General features: G+C 38.3%; 1 protein-coding gene across 10 annotated transcripts in view; it reads right to left on the bottom strand.

Moving 5' to 3' along the window:
* The window catches only part of ANKS1B (ankyrin repeat and sterile alpha motif domain containing 1B), a 427,837-nt gene that overhangs the window by 78,994 nt on the left and 323,318 nt on the right, over positions 1-25,525 (bottom strand). Inside the window, exon 1 of one of the 10 annotated variants that reach the window (XM_069853001.1) lies at positions 9,657-9,675. The exons of the other annotated variants lie outside the window; for them this stretch is intronic. The gene's annotated coding sequence lies outside the window, so the exon portion shown is untranslated. Of the gene's footprint in view, positions 1-9,656; positions 9,676-25,525 lie in introns of those variants that run through there. 10 annotated transcript variants of the gene reach the window in all.

The following is a 25,525-nucleotide window of genomic DNA, read 5'->3' as shown; positions in this document are numbered from 1 at the left end:
ATATCTTTGCAGAATCCTCACAAATGGAGTTCACCAAATCTTGAATCCCAAAAAGTAGAACAACTCCATGCCACCATTAACAGGTAATACGATGTTTCAAAGCCCTACCAAAATCTAAGTTAGAATATGCCTACTGGATTCTTGTCTGTGGAAGATGATACGAGAATACAAATAAAAACTGTAATTATTGAAACCTTGACTACAATTCAATTCCTACGGCATCTAGAACCTTTCCTGCAAAACTGAATTTTCTGTTGCCTTTTGCCATCACTATCATTTCCAGAATACAAACAGGTAACACCAAAATTGCCTATTTTCAACTAATCCTGTCCACAATTTCACAAATTTACTGTCCCCAACTTCCAGGCTTCACAGTCTCAAAATATACCGTAGAGTTAGGTGGAAGTCCACTCTGTCAGAGCTTCAAGGAATAGAAAAAAAATATATCAAGCTTTTTTATTTATGATGAACTATCTCAACATTTATCCCTTTTCAGATCATAGAAAACCATGAGAGACAGTCTTCTTTTTGAGGAACTGCCATGTAGAAAAAGGAGACAGAGATTGCTGTAGTGTCAATGTAATTTCTGAATGCATCGCACAATCTTTTGTAGCATGTCAAAAGCATAAACAAAACACTCCATGTGTCATAGTCTACAAAAGGTATTAGTTTTTACAGCATAACAACGCATGACAGCTCTGACACTTCTGATAATTCAGTAATTATGTAAATATCTTCAAATTTGTTTACACAGACACACACACCCCAATAAAATTTAAGCCAAGCTCAGACTGCTTTAGGTGTGAATGCAGCAACATGAAAACCTTTAGACTGAACTCAATTACGTCAGTTTTCATACTGCTGAACTGGATCCTCTGCTCTCTTCAGTAATGTGTGCTGAAAAGCGACTTGAAGTTACACATATGATCCCTTAATCCTGAGTTTCAACCTGTAGGATGTGGGGTTGTCTCAAGGCTGAGTCAAGCTTCACTCCCTCCCACAGGCAGGGAGATTTAAACCACCATCTCAAGCTCTTCAGTGGGGCTCTATGCTCAGGTGAGAAAGCAGGAACAGGAGGAGCAATGAGAAGCTGGATGGCGAGATTCACCTTGGAGATCATGAGTCAAGAGGATTCTCCACACAGCTTCAGCTCTCTTTTGCCCATGAAGAAGCACAAATGCACCAGGGCAAAAGGTGAGGATTTGTATTTTTTTGAAATGACAGCTGTGAATAATGAAGTAAAAGATGCATAATATAAAAGTATAAACTTCAGACTAAAGAAACAGGGGGGAGGTGAATGGCAGAAAAACATAAGATAACCAAAAGTGCAAAATTCCCATTATTTTGCATGTTTTAATAGATCACTTTCTTGCTATTACAACCTCTTGAGGTTTACCTAACTTGTAGGAATTTCCTACATTCCTAATAAATTAATGTAATATTTCAGGAATGTTACTAGTTTTTAACTAACCTCCTTACTCTCTTATGTCACCACTGCATTAGGATCAACATAACAGGGTTTTAACCAGAACAGTTTGTGATGGCTGAAATAAGATATTCCAAAAATAAGATTTATAAAAATGTGACACATCAGCCCCTGGCAATAGCAACAATATCAGATATAGCTTCTGTATAATGTATGAACACAGGATTACTTCCATGAATCAACAGTTTTGCATTAAAGTATAAACTCATCATCGCATACAGATAAATAAAAGTGAAGATTGGTCAGAAAAGAAGAAATTTTATTTTACATGAATATTTGTACCTCCAGGGGTAAAATGAAATTATGAAGGTCAAACAACAATCCTATTATTTAAGTTACGTAACTCAGAATAAGGTGCATGTCAATTTATGGACAACATGGAAAGACGAATGCTGTTCGGTATCTATTCACTGCTAATTCAGATTCTTTCTTTTACAGTACTTCTACCATTGGGCAAGAAAGACATTTTTTAAAAATTCTATGCTCTGCTCTGCAGATAAAAAGGAATTCTTCTCTTCCAGAAGTCCCAGCATAAGTTACCAACCTCAGACACCTGAGAGCAGCAAACTGGGGAATCACTTCCTAGTCTGACCAAGCTACTGCCCTCAGCTGGTGTGGTCTGACTGCTCCAGGGCATTACCAAGTCCTCAGGTATCACACGTATAATGCTGTACCATGCATAAGAGTCAGAAAAAGTAAGTGGTAGCTTTTCTGTACTTGTGAAAATAATTAGGAAACTGTTCAAAAATAAAGAAGCTGCCCATTGACTGGAGTGGGCTTTAGTATACAAGATAAAGAAAATACATGTCAATACAGTCAACTATTTAAGGAGGAAAATGCTATTTGGGGGTTATGACTTCTTCTTTACCTTATGTTTTAAATTGCATTTATTTTTTAATGAACACTACCAATGTTCTTATTACAGTAGTCCTACAGTACTATCCTTAACTTTTGCCAATAGACCAATAGATTTCAACAAAATGTTTGACCTAGGAAAGACATTTGCTTGTATATCTAGTAGAACACAACATATTTAATGAAATATAGTTCAAAGCAAACTTTAAACTCTATAGCCAAGCTTTCCAGATTAGGACTGCCTAACATTAGTTTCCTGTTTCCACAACTGGGCATTTGCAGAGAATATCAACTATACTAACGCTTCCTCTAAAGGCACCTTTCCCTTTGAAAACTACATACTGAATCATCAAGTTTAGAGCCTAATTTTTAGGCTACAAAGATGGCAAATATTGGTCTCAGTCTTTCCTGTTCAACGTTTCATCTTCTCTGAAGTTTTAGCCAATCAATGGGTCAATGCAAATAAATCAAGAAGCAAATAAAATCACATCAAAAGATGGCACATTCAGGAAGAGTCCATGGGGCTTCTATCAGCATTGGGACTCTCATGACAGTGATAGCAATGTCAGGAGCTGCTCAAATACTGCTTCGCTGTAGGTATAACTGAATGTACTGTATTGCTTGTCCTTATTCCTAGCACCCAGGAAGATTACTCCTGACAAAGTATGTGACACACGATCTTCAGCCTGTGCAGTCAATGAAATCGATAGTGCTATGACAATTTACACCATCTGAGAACCTTGTTCAAAATCTGAGTGCTTTCTTCTCCTGCCCTATGCTTCCTTGTGAGTATCACCCTGAAAGCTACCACTTAGTCCCAGACAGCTCTGTAAAGAACAGAAAGGGTGACAGCAAGCCTTAGAGAGGGAGCAGGAATGGGCATGGCCATGCACTAGAGGTGGAAAGGGTATATTTCATCCAGGCCAACCCCAAACTAGTACATACACAAAGCATTTAAAGAACAAGTATGGAGCTGTTTGGTGGTATGCTGAGACGGTTGGGTACAGACAGCGGTTTGGAAGTGCTCAAGTCACGGCACCACATGAAGACCTGAAAATCAGTGTCTTGTGCTAAGGCAAAGGGCCTATTAATGTCTCACACAGGTCACAAAGATACTCTTTCATACAACAAAAATTAGAATCAATAGAATCCAAGCAAAAAATGATGGTCATAATATTTAGTGTTCTTCCCATGCTTTCATGTTTAAAGGAGTGCAACTTTGCAGTATTCAGATAATATTAATGGATTTATTGCCATTGTGCACAAGTACATAAAAATCACATGGACAGTTAGTTAATTAAATCAATAAGTAGCAGGAAAACCTGCTAGGAAAAGGTTAGTGCATGAGAGTTTTAAACCTGTGAGCAACCATTACTCTCAATGCTTGAACTGTGAGATTTTAAATGAAGATGAGGTTTGGAAATCTTTCTGTAATGTGCCTTCTGTAGAGCCAGTCTTTGCTTCTGAGATACCTGAGCAGGACATAACATCAGTCAGGATTGAGAAGTACTCACAAAGAGCTACAAAAATCCTTGAATTCTTGTTTCTGGCTAGCGTTAAGAACAGGAATACCAACACATTCAGACATTAAAGAAAAATAATAACTTGCATTCAGGTTTGTAAATGGCTTCAGTAAAAATACAAATGAGTTGCACAATAATTCCCTTAGGTTTTGTTAAAGTATTTTTCTGTGTGGCAATTCACTCCAATATCCAATTACCTCTGTGGTGGTTTATAAATACTACTACAGCATGCCGAAGTTCTATGTATTTTTATCATTTAATAATAATGCAGGTGTTTCACAAACCAACTGGGTACTCATTAACAATGAGCTTTACAGGTGACTGTACTATTAACAAAGTAACACTTTTCCTAGATTTTAGAATTGCCTCTGAAAACATACCTGGAAAATAAAAGCATTAACCAAGCATGACAAGTATAACAGCTCTTTGATTATGGGATCCTGAAGGAGAAAACCAGACCGTTTTCAATTATGTTAAAATTTAAGTGGCTTAACTATTTGCAAACTGACATTTACCCAACATATTCATTTTTGCAACAAGTGACATTATGTAAGACTTTACAAAACAGTTAAGAAGTTGCTAGGTTATTTCCAAAAGCACTTTTTATGAATCTATTTAAACTTACGAGAGCTTTAATATCAATTTCAATGCAGCGAGATGAAGCCTAATATCACTGAGATGATCATGCATTACAACAGTAGAACCCTTATAATTAAAGTTATTCCTATTATACATGTATATTCAAATGCATATACCTATGCATTTTAGTATTATATAATAAATATTGATAAACACTAGTAACTCACTAAGCATTTTCCTGTATAAGGAATAATTACATCCAACCATTTCTGTGGCTTATCAGCTTACCAGTGTTTTTTAGCATCGTTCACAATACTTAGAAACAAAAAGTTGATATGTGTAATAGTGTTCTTCACTTAACAGATACACGAAGAAGAAAGAAATTATCTTCAGTATACAATTGGTAAAAAAAGACACATTCTCACTGACACTTTTGCAAAAGCTTTACTTCAAAGTGTACAGGACCAGCCAAAGCAGCATACATATACATACCCAGAAGCATCGAAGGTCTGACTCCACTCTGCAGCGTGGAGGACCAGCCAACTAAATGAAAAGTTTAGATGATCATCCACAGTTGGACAAACAACACAAGTGTTTATTACTTTCATGTTTCACCATGTTTACATGTTCTGAAAAATGAAATGTTTAGTCTCCACTGTAGAGAAGCACTTTCTGGAAAAAAAGTACTTCAGAAATTAAACAATGGGCTAAAATCTGCTGTCAAACAAGCAAAACTCCCTGCTGACTCCCTGTAGCTACTATTAAATTTACCCTTTTTACAGCATCAGAACTTAAAGTATTCTATACAACAGAAAAACCACCTTGGATGTTTGCTTACTGCAAGAACCAGGGACTAAATGAAGAAGAATAAACTAATTACATGTAACAAACCTCGTATGATCACCTCAGATTTCCGGCATCAGAAAGCTGGAAACATAAGCAAAGACATATAACTGTCCTTAACACGTTCTATTTTCATGTGCCTAGAAAGAGCAAACCCCAAAGGCAAAGGCCTGGGGCAAAGAACTTCCATCTCAAGCTTCCTAAGGCCTTTTTTCCTCACTAGACGCTTATTTTCGGCACTGCTGATAAGCATAGAGCACCCGTGGTAAATTTAGAAAAAAAAATAGGATAGTTACAATTAGTAGTTCTAGACAAGCTGGAATTTCCAACTGGTTTTCCTCAAGGAAAACTGCCCTTCTTTTTGGTTGTTTAGCAAGGGATCATACAAGTCTTGGTAACAAGTAAAGTTATGAGGAAAAAAAAAATTACAATCTTAACCTTCCATAGAGTATGTTGTTGAAGAAAACTTTATTCGAGCAAGACCCCTCACGTGATAGAATAACCAGAGACTTTAGGAGATCTTTAGATATGCTGTCCTTGCTCATTACCTTTCCCCTTAATCAAGCTGGATTTGACCATAACCCACTCTCAGTGCACAGATACGCTGGGATTGGAGTCCTAATGAAGAACAGCCAAATACTGGGTATCATCATGATACTTGATCACACTGAGGTCTGTATGTTTTTGTGATTTCTCTAGAGGTATCATTGGGCCACATCAGGATTATGGAAGCGTCATCTGTCTTTAAGAAAGGCATTAGAAAACTCTCCAAGATGTTCCTCAGCCAGCTGAATTAGAAATATCCCACCAGTAGGAGGTTGAAGACAGGAAGTAAGAAACAGAGGAAGACCACAGATGTCCTTGGATTATCTCCTTTGTGCTTGAGGATTTCCATGACAATAAGAACCTGTTCTGCTCTGAGACAGAAGGACAGAGATAGTATCCAGGAGGTCTGCCAGCACTTCTCAACCCAGAATCACTTTTCTTTTACCAAAGAAGAAAGGCTTGCTCCCTGACGATGCCATTTGAAACGTTGCAAGAACTTCAGAGAAATTCATTAGGGGGTGACAACTTCAGAAAGATCCTTTCCTTTCATTAGCACTACACTCAAGCTCATGAAAGTAAATCAAGCCCAAATTCGAGGGTTTTTTTAAAATTTTTGGACAGAGGAAGAAATGTTTGCTAGTTGACTGAAGGATCGTTAGAAAAGGTCTATTGCTCCCATGTACGTAAATAAAAAGCAGGATAAAACCCCTCAACATCAGGTGTCTGCTCCTCTTCTCCCATATTACTGAGCAGTATGTAACTCCATGTCAAGAGCAATATGATCACTGAAACTGTGCCAAAACCAACCCACTGTCTTTAAATGTAATTCGTAAACCAAGACAATCTCCCAGAGCAATTCAAACAAGGGAGCAGACCAATAACGTATAGAGCTAAACTGTGTGAAGACCCCCATCTTTGAATCTCAGTGTTCAAAATACTCGGTTTAACATACTCAAACACTCTACTGAAATTATTACATTTCAAAGCTTTTATCCTCAAAGGCAAACAATACACAAAGACTATGGATACAGACAGCAATCAAACCATGACAACGAAATGCTCTCCCTAGCTCGATTACCTTGTCAAAGCCAGGTTATCTACAGCATAACCCTCTGATACTTGGAAACAAGACTACCGTCTTGTAGACAAGCTGGCATAGTTGGCACATGGACTAAAAGATCAAGTACAAGCAGCCCTCTGTTATTGCCTACACAAGGGAAAAATTACATTGGATTGTGAAGTGTGCCAGACTGGTACAATTTTATGAAGGTGTTATTCTCCAGAATTTGACTGTGATTTCTTAAAAATAAGCTTGTAGCTCATATAACTGTGAAGACAACATTGAAAATGTGAACTAGTATAAACCAACATGTTCCCAATCATGAAAACAATCCCAAATCGTATCTCTCAGAGTAAAAACCGGCCAACTCATCACAACGATTGTTGTTTTGGAAGGCTAACATAAATTTTCAACATCTAGTAAGCAAACCATTGTGATAATAGGCATGCTTGATATTTAGCAAATGAATAGGACTGGAACCAGAATGATACTATTTGCTCTCATCTCTGCTTTAATTTCCAGTCTGCATGCAGAGCAGATTTCTAAAGATCAAGAACCAAGACAGCTTAAGGCCAAGGCTTGGCGGTTTCTCTGTCTGCTCAATGCAAGGTGGAAGTTTACTGTTTGTGAAGACTATTATTCATTATGCCAATCACTAACATTTATCAAATAAATACAAAGATCCTTACCAAAATGCCAGTTGCTCAATGTTAAAAACAAAGCAAAATCTGAATCCTCCCTATTCGTGGAAATAAATTGAAATAAGTGTTTCCAACATCTTGCTCTTAGAATATAAGTCAAATCACAACTGACCTGGGTCACAGCTCCTTCCTCATGTTCCTTAGCAGCAAAACTTACCTAAAGCTGATAAGCTTTAGTTTCTTAGTTCAGTACAGCTTTCTTCGATGGCAGCTTTATTGACAGCTCTGTTCCACATTTACACATTTTCTACACTCCCTTTTTAACTCCATGTGCCCACTTCTAGTTAGAGGTGCCATTACCCCTCCCCAAAGAAAAAATACCAAAAGAAAAAGCATCAAGACCTCAGCTTTTCAAATTCATTTTGGGGTACTGCATTTATATGCCTTCTAAATAAAATGAATATGCATGGTACTTTTTAATTTGCCTTCTTACTGGATAAATTTCTCTCTTCCTGACTATCACATCTCCTTTCCCTGGAAAAAAAATAATATAAATCAGCTCACCAATACTACAGAAAGCAGAGCTTATTTTGAATACATTAGCAGGTTGTTCAGTCCTCATCTGTCAACCATTTGTACAAATTCTTGAAATGGAACTTGTCAGGTGTGTAAGGTTAAGAGGGTCCACGAGCGACCGCACAACCACAGCTTGTATGAGTTATATACACATATAAAAAAGATCAGAACTCTTGACAAACAAGTGCTGCTAGAACAAAATTCATCAGCTAAAACCACTTACCATTCTTTTCAGACTATCACTGAAATTTTTACAATGCCATCAGAATGGAGTTTTAACTCATTGTGGTAATGACACAGGGTAGGATCAAGGTTTTGGACTTGGAAAGCAAGTACGAACTTTACAGGAATGCTTACAATTCGTATTCATATTTATTCATGAAAAAAATGTACAGTTACCATGCAAAACCCTTCCACTGAGGTTTGTTTTTTTGTTTAGCAGATTATTATATTTTATATATTGCAGCATACAGAAAATGACACAAATTGGTTCTTAATGCACATTCAAAACGAGACGTTACTATGCATCACGTCAGGGTCTACTTTAGCACTAGTTGCCGTCTCATAAGGGGCATATGTTAAAACGTTCTTTAAGGAACCATTATGATATGTATTATCAGTAACGCTGACAGAGATGGACCCTGTAGTTTTCCCTCACTAATGCAGCTGCTGCTGAGAACAGTATGGAGCACACCTTGATTCCGTGCATGTGGGCACCACGGCCACTGCTCACACAGCAGAAGGAAAATTGCAAGGCACACGGCAACATGCATCCAGCCCACACGTTAAAAATCCTCGGGAAAACCGTAACCGCACGTGTGCAGCTAATTGCGTTCCAAATTAAATTCTCAGGTATCAGGTTTTTCCTCTCCCGATACCAACAGTGCCCTCCGGCCACAACTAACTGTTCCCTAGGATGCATTTTTCAAACACGAGCCTTGTCTGAGACACCCAAGCGCAAACCACCCTTCTGATCCCTACACGCTTCTGCGTTTCGGTCCTTATTTATCGATTCCTTTCCCCAAACAGCCGCAGCACCTCACCCGACCGGCCTTCCCTAAATAACCGGCAGGACAAACCGCGGTGCCCCGGCGCCTCCTCGACAAGTTGGAGACCCGGGGCCAAGTTCCGAGCCCTCAGCGAGAGCCGAGCTCGGCGAGGCGACCCGCGGGCTCAGCCCCCTCCGACAGCGGCGGCTCCGGGCGCGGCTCCCCGCTTCCCCCGCACCCCGGAGCCGGCTCGGGAACGCGGGGAGCGAGCACACCGGGGGCTCCCCCCCCGCCCCCATCCCTCCGTTTACCGCGTCGGCCCCGGTGAAAACTCACCGGGGAACCGCGCTCCCTGGGCGGCTCAAACTCCCGCTGCCGCCCGCCCCAGCGAGCCGAGGGCTGACATAATCCTGCGAAAAGCGGCAACCGCAGCCGCCGCCTCCTCCTCCTCCTCCTCCCGGGATCGCCCCGCGCTTCCCCGCCTCAGGGAGCGGGGGGGGGGCGGCGCCCGGTGGCCCCGTGCCCGGCCCACCCCACCTACCACAACCCCGGTCTCACCTAGGAGCGGCGGCGGCGGCGGGGAGGGAGGAGGAGGAGGAGGAGGGGAAGGGGGGGGTCCCTGCTCCGCAGCCGCTACCCCTCGGCGCTGAGCATCTTCCCCGCGGTGAGTCAGGCGAGGGGAGGGGAGAGCGCTCGCCGGGGCCGCGCGCTAAGCGCGCCCCCGCCGCCCTCCCCGTCCAGCTGCCGCCGCGCGCGCGCGCGCGCCCCCACCCCCGCCCCGCTGCGCGCGCGCACGCGCGCGCAGCGGGGCGGGGGGGGTGGGTTGCGCGCGCGCGCGCGGATCCCCAGGCGCCTCAGAGCTGTTCTAAACTAGCGCTAAGCTGCAGTTTTTCAAACGCGAGTCTTTCAAGAACTATCTGATCACGTTCATAGATGGTTCTCTTGGCTTTAAACAATGTTGAGGGCTACAAAGATGATCCGAGGGCTGGAGCACCTCCCGTACGAGGACAGGCTGAGAGAGTTGGGGTTGTTCAGCCTGGAGAAGAGAAGGCTCCGAGGAGACCTTATAGCGACCTTCCAGTGCCTGAAAGGAGCCTACAAGAAAGCTGGGGAGGGACTGTTTATAAAGGTTTGTGGTGATAGGACAAGGGGGAACCAGTGTAAGCTGGAGAAGGGCAGATTTAGACTAGACATTAGGAAGAATTTCTTCACCATGAGAGTGGTGAGGCATTGGCACAGGTTGCCCAGCGAAGCTGTGGCTGCCCCATCCCTGGAGGTGTTCAAGGCCAGGTTGGATGGGGCTTTGGGCAGCTTGATCTAGTGGGATGTCCCTGCCCATGGCAGGGGGGTTGGAATTGGATAATCTTTAAGGACCCTTCCAACCCAAACTATTCTATGATTCTGTGATTCGATGATTCTATGATTCTAATACACCCTTTCATAGAATCATAGAATAACCAGGTTGGAAGAGACCCACCGGATCATCGAGTCCAACCATTCCTATCAAACACTAAACCATGCCCCTCAGCACCTCGTCCACCCGTGCCTTAAACACCTCCAGGGAAGGTGAATCAACCACCTCCCTGGGCAGCCTGTTCCAGTGCCCAATGACCCTTTCTGTGAAGAATTTTTTCCTAATGTCCAACCTAAACCTCCCCTGGCAGAGCCTGAGGCCATTCCCTCTTGTCCTGTCCCCTGTCACTTGGGAGAAGAGGCCAGCACCCTCCTCTCTACAACCTCCTTTCAGGTAGTTGTAGAGAGCAATGAGGTCTCCCCTCAGCCTCCTCTTCTCCAGGCTAAACAACCCCAGCTCTCTCAGCCGCTCCTCGTAAGACCTGCTCTCCATCCCCCTCACCAGCTTTGTTGCTCTTCTCTGGACTCGTTGGGACATGCACATAGACACAGAGCTCACTGTTGTGTAACGGGTCAGCTGGATTGACTCAACTCAACTTCAGTATAGGGCTGATTTGAAGGCAGTAGTACGTGTGTGAGTAAAGGCAGTAGAATAAGTTTTTCTATGAATCACAAAGAGCAACTGTTGATTATATAGCAGTTGAAAGGAATGTTAAAGTAGTAATGCAAACTCTTAGATATAGTTTTCTATGTCTTAACTGACTTTAATTAGTCCTGCCAAATTAATGTTGGGGAACCCAAAGCATTAATTCAAAAGCACATCTTAGGATGAGGTTTGGAAAGTTATTTTGATTTGAAATGAATACAGTCTGCTTCCCACAGCTACAGTTTCTCAAGAAAATCTTACAGATGCAGTCTGTTGTTTATATAGATTTGATGTAGACCATACGGAGAAGGGCTGAACAGAATACAAAAGTTTGGTTTCATTCTGAATCAGGAGAAAACATAAACATTTTGCAATGTTTCCTGAATAGAATTCCAGAGATTTAGACTGTAAATATGAATATGACCATTTCAAGACATTTATTTTTTCATCTTTTCAAAATATATTAATGCTGTATAAAATATGTCTAAATTGTCAGTGTCATCTTTGTTCTGACGTGAACAGGTCTTTTCAAAGCAGTCATTTTGACAATATTTCCTTGAGATGTCTAACGTTGGTTATGAATTTGTCTAAACTTTTCTATACCTTGGATCTACCCATCTCTGTCTCTTCAACATACAATACTTTCTGCATAGTTCCAACTCTCTTTGTCTTGGGTTTGTGATCTGCATTTGTACATTGAAGTCAGATCTTTGATATAGGTGGGATGTGATCCATTAACAGCTTTGTGAGTTAGGAGCAATACTTTAATGGAATTGCTAAGCCAAAGGAGGAACAAGTTAAGGATGTCAGCATGAGCCCAATGTGATGATGGCAGAGCGTGATAGAAGTGCCAGCCAGATTCTATACCTGCCATAAACTTCATTACTTCCATTGATTGTAACATATTGCAGACTGTAGCAGCTCTGCAGGAAGGAAGTGAGTGTGTAACAGCTAGCAAGTCCTAGGAAAGGATGACATTTTCTAGCAAGACGTTGAAAGAAGGGGGATTTTTAGAAATTTAAGAATTCGGTGAGGAGGCAAATATGAACCCAGATTTTGACAGGAAGATCTGCGTTATTTCAGCATGAGGTACGTCTCCCATTCAGTCGCTCTCACCTTTATCTTGCCTGGATGCTTTTCCAGCCAGCAGCTCTTTCTCTAAGGTCTGACTGCCTGTGGTTGAGTAGGTGTCATGGCTGTGTCAGTGATGAGTGAGACATACCTGCACCTGCATGCTGTCATCAGCAGAGACAGCTCTACCTGGTGCTCTCATCCGGCTCTTGTTTTGGAACTGAAGACAAAGTTGGCTACCCTGCATCCCAATAGGACCAGATAAGTAAAGACAAAAATGAATTAAGCGCTTGACCATTCACATTTGTTATAAGGAATGTGTGTTAGGATACTTCACATTTTTTTCTATCAGAGAGATCTCTTCCTATAAAGAGAAAAGTTTTGTCTCCCTCATGGTCATGAATAGGGCGATTCTTTGGTTAATGTTCTTGTGGATGTTACTGGTTGGGCAGAAATGCAGTTTGGGAAGTGGGGGCTGTTGAGAGGCTACAGACCTGGTTTGAGGGCTGTGTGGGCCACTGTGTGGTAAAAGTCTTTTCCTGAAAGCAGATTAACAACTTATTTTAGCAATCGGTTCTGGTTAGAAGGGACAGGAATCCATTAATTGAGTTTTAGCAACTATTTTTCAAAGCTCCAAATTCTTAGATGTGTATGTTGAGACCAAATTCTGTCAGTGACGGTATGGGTGGATCTGGTCAGATCAGAAATAGAATTTTCTTTTCTTAAAAATTCCCTTTGTTTCTCATTGAACCGAGCAGCAAAGTGTGCTCGTGTGCTGATCACAGTGATCAAAGCTTGGTCCAACACTTCATTTATCTGCAGATCTGTTTATCACTGTTTATCAGCTTTTCTGCTGGCCATGATTCTTTTCAAAAGGATTTAGACAGCTTGCTTTCTTTTTTACAGCGATGGGACAATCCTGTCAAATTCTGTGTTCTAGTGAATGGCTATAGAATTTTTAAAATACCATTATATATTCCTGTAAGCTTCATCTTTGTGGTTGGTTTGTGGACCTGGTTCTCTTTGATGAACAAGTCAAAATAGACTTAGATTTTAACAAAATGGTCTTCAATAGTTATTTTTTCTATTGACATTGTTACATATATTTTGAGGAAAAATAAAAAAAGGAACTGTCAGAAAAAAAGGAAAATTGTTTTATACCTAAAATTTACTTTTAATAAACACTTAGCTTCACATTGGGAATTTTTAGTCATGCAAAATTATTGTCCTTTCACAAAAAAGTTTATTTCTGAAAATAAGTTGAAGTAGCTTATTTTTAGTGAAATTTACAAATATATCCTGGTTGCTCAAATAACTTCTCAAAGGTTTGTGCTATTTTTTTTTAATTTCAACAAGGCTGAAAAGTTCAGTGTTATAATAACTTGACTCCTTGTTAGAGATAAGTATTTGCTAATTGGAACTGCTTTGCTGATATCCGTACCCTTACTGGTTGATTCTCTATCAAGTGATCTAGAAAGTCAGAGCAAGATAAAATTAATTCCTGTTTGCAAGCAGGGAAATCATCTTTAATAAAAAGTAAGATAAAAATGATTTAAAATATTAAATAGGACTGCTTTTACAATCCTTTCTCAGGGCCAAATACATCAATTTTACATTTCATGAATAGGGACCGAGCAGATTGACTCCGTGCCACAGAGTACACATAAGCATAATACGATTCAGATATTGAAGTAAAACAATTGTTAAGGTATGTTTGCTGAGCCAGCAAAATTTTATTGTGATCCAGTAGATAAAACAGTATTAGAAATTTTGACTATTATGATATATTGCCGAAATGAGATGCCAAAAGACTCTCTATCTGACTAAGGGTTAGTATACAGGTGAGAAAGGATGCAGGGGACGGGGAGAGCTGCAAACAAAGTTTAAAGAAGTTTGTTGTTCGAGTTACGTGCTATAGATACAATGAGTGATCAGTCATGGTCCTTAAAGAAAGTTAAGTATACAATGAAGACTATGCACTCGGTAAAATATATATGCATAATTCTAATGACATATAGCTCACCAGAGACTGTAACACTTCCAACAGTGCTGTAACACTGCTGTGTTGGCTTGAGTAAGAAACAGGGAATTAGGTTTAAATTGGGGAAGAGAAAGGAAGTTGTCATCTTTGAACACTGAAAGCTAACAAAATGCTGTTTTAAGCAGGGAAGCCTCCAGAGGAATTTACCGCCAGTCCAGCAAGCTTGCTTTATTTTCATCTCTGGGTCAGCATTCAGAGGATAGGATCTTGCTGTATAGGACAGACACTTCTGATTGCTCAGATTTTCTAAACGAGAAAACTTAAGAACTAGAAAGAAATCTAGCTATTATGGTAAAACTGGAGTTGTCCTTATACATTTCTTTTAACACAAATCTCACAATTAGAAGCCCAAGTGCCTATGTTTCAGAACAATTCAGAATTAATTTTTATTTTTATTCTTAAAAATTTTCCATCATCGGAGAGAAGTCCAAAGAAACTGATAAATTTGGGCTATACAATTTCTTTGGAATAGCAAGTCCAAATAAAGTTGTGTGGACGTGCAATTACAGCGGAATTCACACCCGAAGAGATAGCTGGGGCTATCGTCTGAAACCACTGTAATCCTGCAGGGGCTGGTGCTGTAGTGCAATAGGGTTTGGGAAGGAATTCTCCCTGGCAAACACAGATTATGCTCTTGTTTATCCTGGACAATCTTATGGATCTATTAAAAAAACAAAAAACAAAAAACAAAACCAAAACAAAAAAAACCCAAAACCAAAAAAACAAAGCATCAATGAAAGAAGAAATTTAATATCTCAAGATCACCTGAATGGGCAAATAGAGATGTCTAATTCATACAGGATCACACAACATCTGGTTCTAGCTAGTGCCTGAATGCCAAAGGAATGGAGTAACTACAAACTACCTTAACCTGCCTTCAAATAAGGTGTCAAGAAAGGAGCTGGGCAATTACTGGTGGTGGTGGTTATAAATACAGAATATTTGTAAAGACAGTTTCTTTGAGAGCAGAAGACAGCAGAAGGGAGTTCCTGAGGTACTATAGGTTTGAAGCTTTTGGATTTTTTTTTACTTCACTAAAAGGAGTGCAGGAGTGAGAAGGCATCACAACCCAAATTGTTGGAAAAAAAGATCAAATAATAGTTTCTAGAAGACCATAGAGAATCTAGTTTGAAGTGTCTTTAATTTTCCATATGGAATATTCACATGAGTATAATCTGTTTTCAAGTAGGTTGATGATTCTAGGAAATCTTTTAAAGAAACTGAAAAAATGTAGGAAAAGTACACAGATTCATTTTATTCTTGTGACCACAGTGGTTATTCTACATGTGACTAACTAGAAAACAAAATAAATAGATAAATGAACTTACATAATATAACGTGATCAGGAAAGAAAGCAATGAAAAAGAGTGGAAATGTGCTGTTAATCCTGACTAAGAAATGTATAAAGTGAAATATTACCTCAGAACTATAGAACAGAGTATTTACTTCCTAGTAATCAGATAACTAACCAGGGACCTATGAAGTGAATGTCTGCGACTGTTATTGTGCATGTCTTTAGTGGGAGAAGGGAAGCAATAATGGAGTATTGAACTGAAGTAAGGAGACACTTGGCTTGGCCAGTTGGTGGCCTTTGTGTAGGAAAAAACACGTAAAAGCATAAAAGTTGTTTTGTTGTATCATTTTTCCTGTAAATGCACTATTTTGTAAAACTTCTAAGACACAGAGAAAGGAATAAATGATTCACAGAGTAAAGAGAGGAGGTTAGTTGCGAAAATTGATTTTGAGCTGGACAGTATAGCTAGTCTGAAAATACTATATGATCAGCTTTGAAGAGAAAGGAAGCTTTCCTTGACTTTAGAAAGGCACACGTATGCATGCAGAATGTATATGGTCACTAAATATATGGCCCCAAATATATCTATTTAATGGCACTGTAAGATGCATATGCATGTTTTAAAAAAATATTGAATATTGATATTGGTGTCTATGGCCATGCTGCATATAGTTACTGTATTTTAACGGTTGCTATAATATATATGCACTATTCAGATATTATAAACAAATGGTTAAATATTAGATGCAACTTTCTGAGACTCTCCAGTGTAAAATTTGTCAATATATTATTAGCAGATTGATAGATGGATTATAAGGTAGAGAGATCAGAAAAAAGGCAAAAGAGATTCAAGAGATGCACAGTATCATTACTGTCCTAATTTACTGATACAGGTGATTTCTTCATAATTAACATGTTCCATTAAAGATACAGAATTTTCATTTGAAAAATCCAGTTGAAGCATTTCTACTTGGGATGGTGAGCTTTGAATAAGTAAAACAAAACCGAAAAAAAAAGTATTCAGTTTCAAGAACTTTCCCCCCCCAAGCCATAAAGAGTCAACTATCTTTCCAAATCAGTGACTTTCTCACGGGATCTATAATTAAGATTTCTGTGTTTTCCCAAAAGGGTAGAGTCCCTCAAGGTCTGTCTCATACCTAGAGTATGAGGTTCCTTCTGAACAAATTCCATGGTGAATCAGAGGAGTCAGTAGACTACAGCTTATTATGAAATGTGTCTATAAAGACTGATCCCAGGTTAAAATAAATGCAGTAGGCTTTTAAACTACAATGCTGCAATTTTGTTTTGACTTAAAATTCAAAAGAAGCATCTGGCTGTCTCTGAATTAAACTTTTTCAGAAAAGTTTCCCCGTTAAACAATTTGTGATTTCAGATTCTTGCCATGAGTCAAATTTAAAAGAAATTTTGAAGTTATAGAATATTCACTGGATGAAAAATTTTTGTTTTTATCACTTTAAGAAGAAAAACTGTTCAGATTTTAGGAAGAAATTAAAGACAAAACATACCAGAAGAGATTGGTACGTAATGATGCAAAGCAAAGGTACAATGACCTTCAGTTCTCTCCCCAGGATCAAATGTAAATTGATCCTATGTTAGTATTTCCCACTGCTGCATAAGTGATAGGTATGTTATTTTTCTCTATTAAGATACTGGAATTCCATACCATAAGGCAAATTATGGCAAAGAGGATAATCTAAGGAACTTGCCTCCAATCATGGGAACACCTGTATGCAAGAAAGGTGATAACATACACATCCCTCCTAGGCTCACCAGAACAACATCAGCTCTTGCTATTCTGTGGTTACACCTGATTCACATGAGTAAACCAGGGGACAGAATTTCAGGACACTCCCAGCTGCTGCCCCTCTTAACATCACTCTCAGTTTCTACCTTAAACTTGGCCTTTTTCTCCTCCTTGTTTGTAGGGTTTCCTTTAGGCTCAGGTTTTCATTTTCTTTTTTTTTTCATTCAGTCTGGAAAGCACAACCCAAATACTGAGCAAGATGGCTATGCGGTCCTTGACAATGATTAAAGATCAGAGAATTCTCTAGGGACACAGCATTTAAAAGGATGCGCTCTGGCCAAGGAAGCTGGATAGACTGCAACTGAACAGAGATTCTTGGGAAACAAGATCTATGTGGGATGACAGAGTTAAGCAAGTGCCATCCAGAGGAAAATGACATAACAGGCACTGTCTACAAATAATTAAAGCCATGTCATAAAGTAGGCCAGTTTTTGGATTAATCAAAGAAGACTGAGGACCTCATTTAATGTTCAGAAGATAAAATTTAGGTTAGACGTTAGGAAAGACTACACAATACCTGAATGAATAAGAATTCATATACAAAACAGAGCTTACAGAGAAAATCTGTTAGATAAGTCCTTTATTTCTGGGGCAAATTTAGAAATAATTAAATAAACCCTAGGCTTTGGAAGAGAAAGTATCAGGTGACCCCTAGAGGTCATTTCAACCCCAAGCAACTCTGTAGCTACAATAACCTATGGCTTTTGATAAAAGGCACCAAAAACATAAGACTGATTTAGACCTTTTTATCATATACAGTTATATTGTATTTTAACCACCCTCTAGGTACTTTAGACGTTTACTACTAAATATGCAAACCATTCATTTTCATAGATGTTTTGCTTCAAATGCTGTTACATTAAGGACATAAATGTAACCTTAGAATATAGACAGAAAATGGTGATTTATGGGCATGAGTGAATAAAAAGCAGAGTGCAAAGCCATATTATGAAAGAATACATTTGGTTATATAAACAACAACTTTTGAAAGCTTGTACAAATAAATATAAATTGAATTGTGCATGGCAGTGACTCCTTAGTCCCCAGTCTTGTAATGTGCGCTGTGGTGAAACAATCACCCCCAGCATGCTGCAAAGCCCAGTTCCTGGCAACTGGCATTGGATATTGCATATTTTCATCCATTAAAAGAAAAGTTCTAAGAAATTACTTTTTTCTGCTCTTCCATTTCATTTTTTTTTCCTTTGGAGATCTTATGAATTTCTTTCTAATTTCTAATGAGCTTTTCTGGACAATGGGAATACACTTTTTTTCTTTTTAAATGCTGCCTGTTCCTCCCAAATATGGATTAGTCAGTGACAGTTTTAGTGATCACATTTTTGTCAAGGTAGAATCTTGCAGATGCTTAACTTGTTATTTTAAAAAAAGCATTTATAATTACCTATCCAAATTATTTCTTGAATTCAGCCTGGCATTAACTACAAAGGCCAGAGAGACTGATAATTAGCTGTTAACTAAATCTGAATGTCTGATACTTCCTACGAATATGGTTCCAGTGTTACATCAGCAGTCCATGGTGCAGACGGTAGTAGAAATGTAGAAAGGGTCTCCAAGATAAAATCTGTTAGGAGATGAAAATGTATGATAATTCCCTATCCATTCATTTGTGATGAGGTGAATGGATGTATCGGAGGGTGGAGTTTTTATGGAATTGGTTTAGCTGCTTGAAAGGAGACATAAGCAAAGCGGCCAGGCCAGTTCAGACTTCTGCCATCAAAACTCTGCATCCTCCCCACAGCTAGAAAGAAAGTAGAGAGGAGTTTATCTGGCTGTATGACTTAGCTTGATTTACCTGATTTATGCCTGTTTTGAATGGTACCAGTATCTATATTAATGACAAAGTAGATAGCAAACTTTAAGCTCCAAGTATAAGCAAAGAAGAATGTAACTCTGGTAATCCACCTTTCTAGACAGTCTGACAGACTTTTGGTCCAATGGCCTGAAGTCTACCCACACCTTTGGGGTCCAACACAGCCTCACCTACAGCAGTCAAAGGGGTTTGAGTTCATTTTGGCACAAGTTTTTATCAGCCATTCTATTGCTTTAATGCTTTTTCAGGCAGAATGGGCCAAAATACTAGCGAGCTTGAGCCTGTTCCAGAATGGATATTGCTTTTGTTGTACTCAGCAGAACCTAGGCATGACAGAAAGAAACTCTGCATAATTTTTTTTCTTCAATTGTGCATCGTTTTGATAGTTATTTTTCATTAAATCATGGGAAGATTCACTGGTTTCAATTTTCATCTTCACCTGTGAGTCTATAATAGCAATGGCAGGTGGTGATAATGAAACCAGAGCTTTCAGGGTGTCAGAAAAGGTAGCCCTGGGATAATGAGCATTTTGAAGTTGTTTTCCAATCTGGAGCATGAAAACAAGCTGCTTCTGTTTACCATTGATACAGGCAGTTTTGTGGTTGATAAGTAAACATAATGTCTATAACCTTTTGCAGGTTATAAATAAATAATGGATATATCAACTGTTAATAATGGATATATCAACTGTTATTTATTCAAGTAAATAACGGATATATCAACTGTTATTTGCTCAAGTAAAGCACCAAGTCTTATTAATTAAGTGACATCTTTTAGAGGCCAAATCACTAAAGCAATTATAACATGAAATCAATTTTAACAATATATTTACTTCTGCTAAAATAATGCAAAAACCCAAAAGACAATCTTAAACAAACATATTGAGCTCAAATAGAAAATCTTAAAGACATTTGTAATACCTTCAAAATTTAAACTAATGTTTTCTCTTTCTTTTTTTTTCATAATACCTCACATTTTTGCCTCATAAACACCACTACGTATCTCAGCAAATAAAGGATAATGGAAATACAAAAGAGAATAAAATTATTCCTTACCAATCTGACTGCTGACTGTAGTGCAGCGGTTAAAGGAAGTGGGCCATGCCACTGGAGCAACCTACCCAGCTTTAAATTTATTCAAAACCAAAACACTTCTCTTTAGTCTGAGCCTAAAGTGGAATAGAGTCTTCCTGGATAAAAATAGAGCGTAAAATATGCTAATAGCTCAGTAAAGATGCTCAATCTGTTTTTGGTAGACAATTAAGGTGACGAAAAATTGTTCCTGCAAAACTACTTATTTTCTTCTTAGCTTTTCTTATAGAAGTTACTGCTGTCTTGGGATTTATGTAGAAATTAATTCAGCTTTGCTATTTTTGTATACTATTTTATAAAAGCACAAACTGTTGCATTATCTGTAATTATTTTTGCTATCTGCTGTTGCATAATGAACTGTGGCTACATCTGCATCTCTAAATTTTCTCTCCTATGTTAGCAGCAGCTGAAATAGTGATTAATGGAATGAAGTATCATCTCTATTACTGGGTGAAAACTTATGTTGACTTCTACCACCATTATACTCAGAACTAACTACAATACCTGGTTTCCAGAATATGAAAAAGTAACTTTTGCTGATATTTTAGAAATAAAAAATGTATTTCCTTTTGCTTTTTAGCAGAATGGAAGCCCAGTAATCTTTCAACCTTGAAAAACTGATCTGCAGCTCCACATTTTTGCTGTTCCAGGATAAAAATAAGTTCCTTTTCTACCTTTCCCTGTATTCTTTGTTATTTGTATTACAGTACTGTCTATTGGCAGTCTTTGCATATTTCTGTAGCCAAGCTTATTGACAAACATGCAAAAAAAACCCCAAACCTGTAACCAAAAAAAGTAGCCTTGTGGATTTCAGTGGCTTGCATATTTACAGTTACGCAGTTATCTAAGATAATGAATAAAAAAGAAACAAATAAAAGGATGACAGCATCAGGATCAGAGTCTGTCTTAAAAATATGTGGCCATCAACAGATACTTTAAACTAGGTCTTAAGCAATGACAGTAGCAGCAAAGGCTAATAACGTTGCCTGACTAAGATCTGAGCAAAGACTTGCCAAGAGTCCAGGCTGAGGTCGAGATGGTTTTCATGAAGCAGAAGATTGCCTTTACGGGAAGAAAATAATTCATTTACAGAGAGAAACTGGATGATTCATTTTCATGGATCTACTTCGGTTTGTTAGATTTGGATAAATGAAGGCAATCTCAAGAAATATTTATTGTTCTTGCTTTCCAGACAAGACTGCTGAGGAAAAAAAGCTTTACGTGATTTTTCTAATTGCTGTTAAGGTTCTCCAATGAAGACCAGTTTTGAGATAAGAAAGGGAGAAAATCTTCTACCAACAAGTAATTTGTGGTAAGAAGCTTCCCTGAAAAAGAAGTTACTGATACTGATGGAAATCTGGATCAGTATGATAGCTTAAATGTTACTGTAAGACATTTTGGGTGTGTTAAATGGCAAAGAACTCCTTAGCACATCTAAATGTGTGCTGATTGAGCATCATTTTCTTACAGTTCAGTCAGCTGTTCAATGGTTTTCCTGTCTATGCTGAAAATGTCACTTGGCTTCTAAGTAACTGAAAATGGTTGGTCCTGGAAATGGTGACTCAATCTGAGGTCACAGGCACATATTTCTTACGGCTATGGAGCATAGATTTAATGACACAAAAAACCCCACTAAAACCATGAGTGTCAAAAAAGTTAGAAAACAGCTAATGCCAATGTTGATACACAACAGACTTTTTCAATATCATTGCCTCAGTTTTTATGGGATCTTTTAATCTGAATCTTGGGGAGAAGAAGGCTAAGACTGTCCAGGCAGACAGTCTGTGCACTGCCTCAGCATGTGTAAGGAGATCTCACTGTTCAGAACAAAAGGTATCTTTTTTTGATAGTACGTTTCTCCTTTTTGGGTCCCTGCTTCTCTCTGACAAAATCAAGAAACTAAGAAATACATCACACGTTTTCTGGGTAATATTTACTTTCCTGATAGGCTTCTAAAAAATTCTGAAAACCCACATGTGTTCAAAACTGACCATACAGGATGAAAATGTTGAAGTGCTTTATGTTTTTAGAGATTATTGCAGTTTACAGTCTGCTGGAATTGTAGTTAAACAACTTCTAAATTTCTCACTTGGACGGTGTAGTTGTGGAATCTTAATAATTGCAGTCCTCTTCATTGTGATGGACCTTCTGCTAAGAAAACCCCTAACACGGCACAAAACGCTTCTGGTAGTTTAATGAATGGTGCTCTTCCTTATGAGTAAATAACAAATTAGTATACAAACTGCAAGCCATATTACATGAACATTATACCTAATTGCCTGTAGTTGTGAGGGGAAAAATACTTTTTAAAAGTTTCCCAGAAAACTGATGAATTTTGCTGACTGACTCTTATTTTGGACACTTTGCTTCGTTTTAGTTAATACGTTACGTAAATTGTGTAATTTACATACTTTTTTCATTAGATATATCACTAACTCTCTGGTTATCATAAATTTTTTCTGTTACTTTCCCTTCTTTTTCTACCTATTTTCCACATTTATTTTCAATGTCTGACATGGACATCTCTCAACTGCACTTAAAATCTTTTTTTAAAAACCTATTTTAATTAAAAAGTCATTTTTATAGTAATGTTAAAATACATATGAAGTGACTGTATTCCAGATAACTGAATGAAACACTTGATCTTAATTACAAGTGAGAATTTATGAAAGTTCCTCATGAAATATCAAGGAGTTTGGTGAAAATGCACTAATATTTTATCACTGCTACTAATTTACTAGTTTTTTAATTATGACAGTTAAGCTTTTTTGTAAAGGAATACGTATATTCTTAGGCAGTTGTTGTATCATGTTAATCAAAGTGCTTGAGATTAAATTTCAGTACTGATAAAATACAAGAGTAATGCTAGAAAGATCAGATCTTCTCAATAAAAAAGATTAGAAAAGAAGCAGCAGCAGTGAGACTACAGGTTTTCAGGGAGGAATAACCACTGAAATATACAGGACTAATTCTGTGTGTTGTTGCAGAACAGAAGCTTAAGGTGGTGAAAAAGTACCATCAGTAAAGGGCAAGGGCAACCTTGAATACATATGAAATATTGCTGGGAACTCTGTATTAGTCTGAAATGAGTTTTTATTGCATCTTTCAAACTATTAAATGATTTAACCTCTTGGGAAATCTTCATTAGTTGTAAAAAAATGCCGTCAGCCAGCTTCTCTTTTCCAATCAGAGAATCCGCTCAAGAAACTCTGTGTAGCTGCTGGCTTTGATCTTGTCCCATTATTTCAGTCTCACGCTTCCTCTCAAAGTGTCTGATAATATCCATTTTATGATAAAAATAATTTAACTGCTAAATGAGAACTCCCCTGATAAATGCAGAGTTTCTGGATGTTATTAAAAACATGATAGAGTACAGTAAAAATTACAATAAAACACAACCTTTTCACATCTGAAATAAGCAAAACAAACCGTGTTACAAAATAAAGGATTAAAAAGAGGATCTGGGACAAAAGACCAATCATGGTAAATACGAGCAAGAGGTACAGTAACATCACCTTTGGAGCAGCATGTCAAGATTTACAGAATCACAGAATCACTGAATCACTGGGTTGGAAAAGACCTCCAGGATCATCGAGTCCAACCATTCCTATCAACCACTAAAATTCGGAAATACGAAAAGGAGTTTGTTAGTGGGGAGGAAGTCTGCCATCCAACATGCCCCTACATCCAATATACAGTTACTTTCTGTGCTAAATTTCATGGTAGGAGCCCTGAAAAGGTGATGGTAATGGATACCCAAACAGTAGACATTTGAGGTCCATGAGCAAGTATCCGAAACGGAGACTGGATTTCCAGTTTAAGACATTTCAAAGACAATTTTGCAAACTGGAATTGAACTTGCTTACATTTTTGGTATAAAAATCTTATAACATGGAATCATATTATTTTTTCCTAAGGAACATCAGCCTAACATTATGTCCTCATAGGTACAGGACTACTCACTGTTTCAGTCTATAGTGTAGTGCCACTGGCCAGGGAAAGTACTTACTGGAACTTTGTATAGGAGTTTCTTCTGGTTATTGCTTTTGTGCTCTGCTGATACATACCTGTGATTTGTTTACTATTCTAACCAGTACAAATTATAACCAATGCATTTAAGTTTCTATCTAGCATCAACTTTTTACATATTTTATGATTAGTGTCTATATCCATGACAATCTGAAGCATAATCTTATTTGTCATTTTCTGTCTTTGACATCAACATTTCAGACATTCCTGCATGAAACTGATTCATAGAAGTTGGAGCTGGAAAAAAATCTTTATTAATGTCCTATTAACACTCAAGAAATGCAAGGCTATTGCCTGCTTTTTCTATTTCTCTTCCAGACTGTATTAGAAGGTCCTAAATGAGAAAGTTTCAGCTACTTCCCCTACGGTCCTATACACTGTATCTCAGTGATACTTTACCTCAATGATACTGAACTCTCAGGGTTTTGTTTTGTTTTATGTTTTCATTTATGGATTTTATGCCTTTGCTGCCATATATTCTTTTATGAGTAAAATTAATTTCCTTCTTTGGTATTTCAGTCATTGTTATATCACTGAACAGTTCCCAAGTATTTTAGGGATACCCAAATATCCCTAAAATCTATGCCCTTCATCAACTCAGATCTATTTAATGCTTTTAAATTTTTGTATTAACCTCTCAAGCCTGACGTTTATTTGATCTGCTGTAGTTTTTGTTATTTCCCTGACAACGTTGTTCTTATAATAAAACTTGATATTATTTTTGTATCCCGTTTCTGCAGAGATGGTTCAAAGTAAGAGAGCAGCCATCTCAGAGTCTAATAAAATTTTCAGTTTGGTATAAATAAAGCATTTATTTAGCTGAGTGAAGCCTCAGTTTTATAAGATTGGCTGATAAACAGTAACATAAGGAACAAAAGACAAAACCTAACACCTGGCCAACCACTACAAGCACTGAGAATTACCATAGAAGAAATTACTAAATAAGTATGGCAGAAGATAGATTACGCAGTAAATATAACTGGATGTCTCTGATGCCAATAGGTATATTAGATATCGAGCAGGAAGAAGGAAAGAAAGTAGAAGTCAATAATCCCTAATAAGTATGTGATACACACTAGGATCATATCAATCCCTGATTTTCATCTCTGCAGTAGGAAAAGCAGACATTTAGAATAGAATCACATTGCACACTGACTATTTGTTGAGGGTTTCCTAAACATGGAGTGCTGAACCCTGTCAAAACTGTTCTCCCCAAAGTCTCACACTCATTTATGTGTCCCCTTCCCTG

Source organism: Phaenicophaeus curvirostris, chromosome 1 (genome assembly GCF_032191515.1).
Source record: "Phaenicophaeus curvirostris isolate KB17595 chromosome 1, BPBGC_Pcur_1.0, whole genome shotgun sequence".
Classification (NCBI taxonomy): Eukaryota; Metazoa; Chordata; class Aves; order Cuculiformes; family Cuculidae; genus Phaenicophaeus; species Phaenicophaeus curvirostris.
Note: the sequence above shows the minus strand (reverse complement) of the source record. Positions and strands in the feature narration are given on the sequence as shown.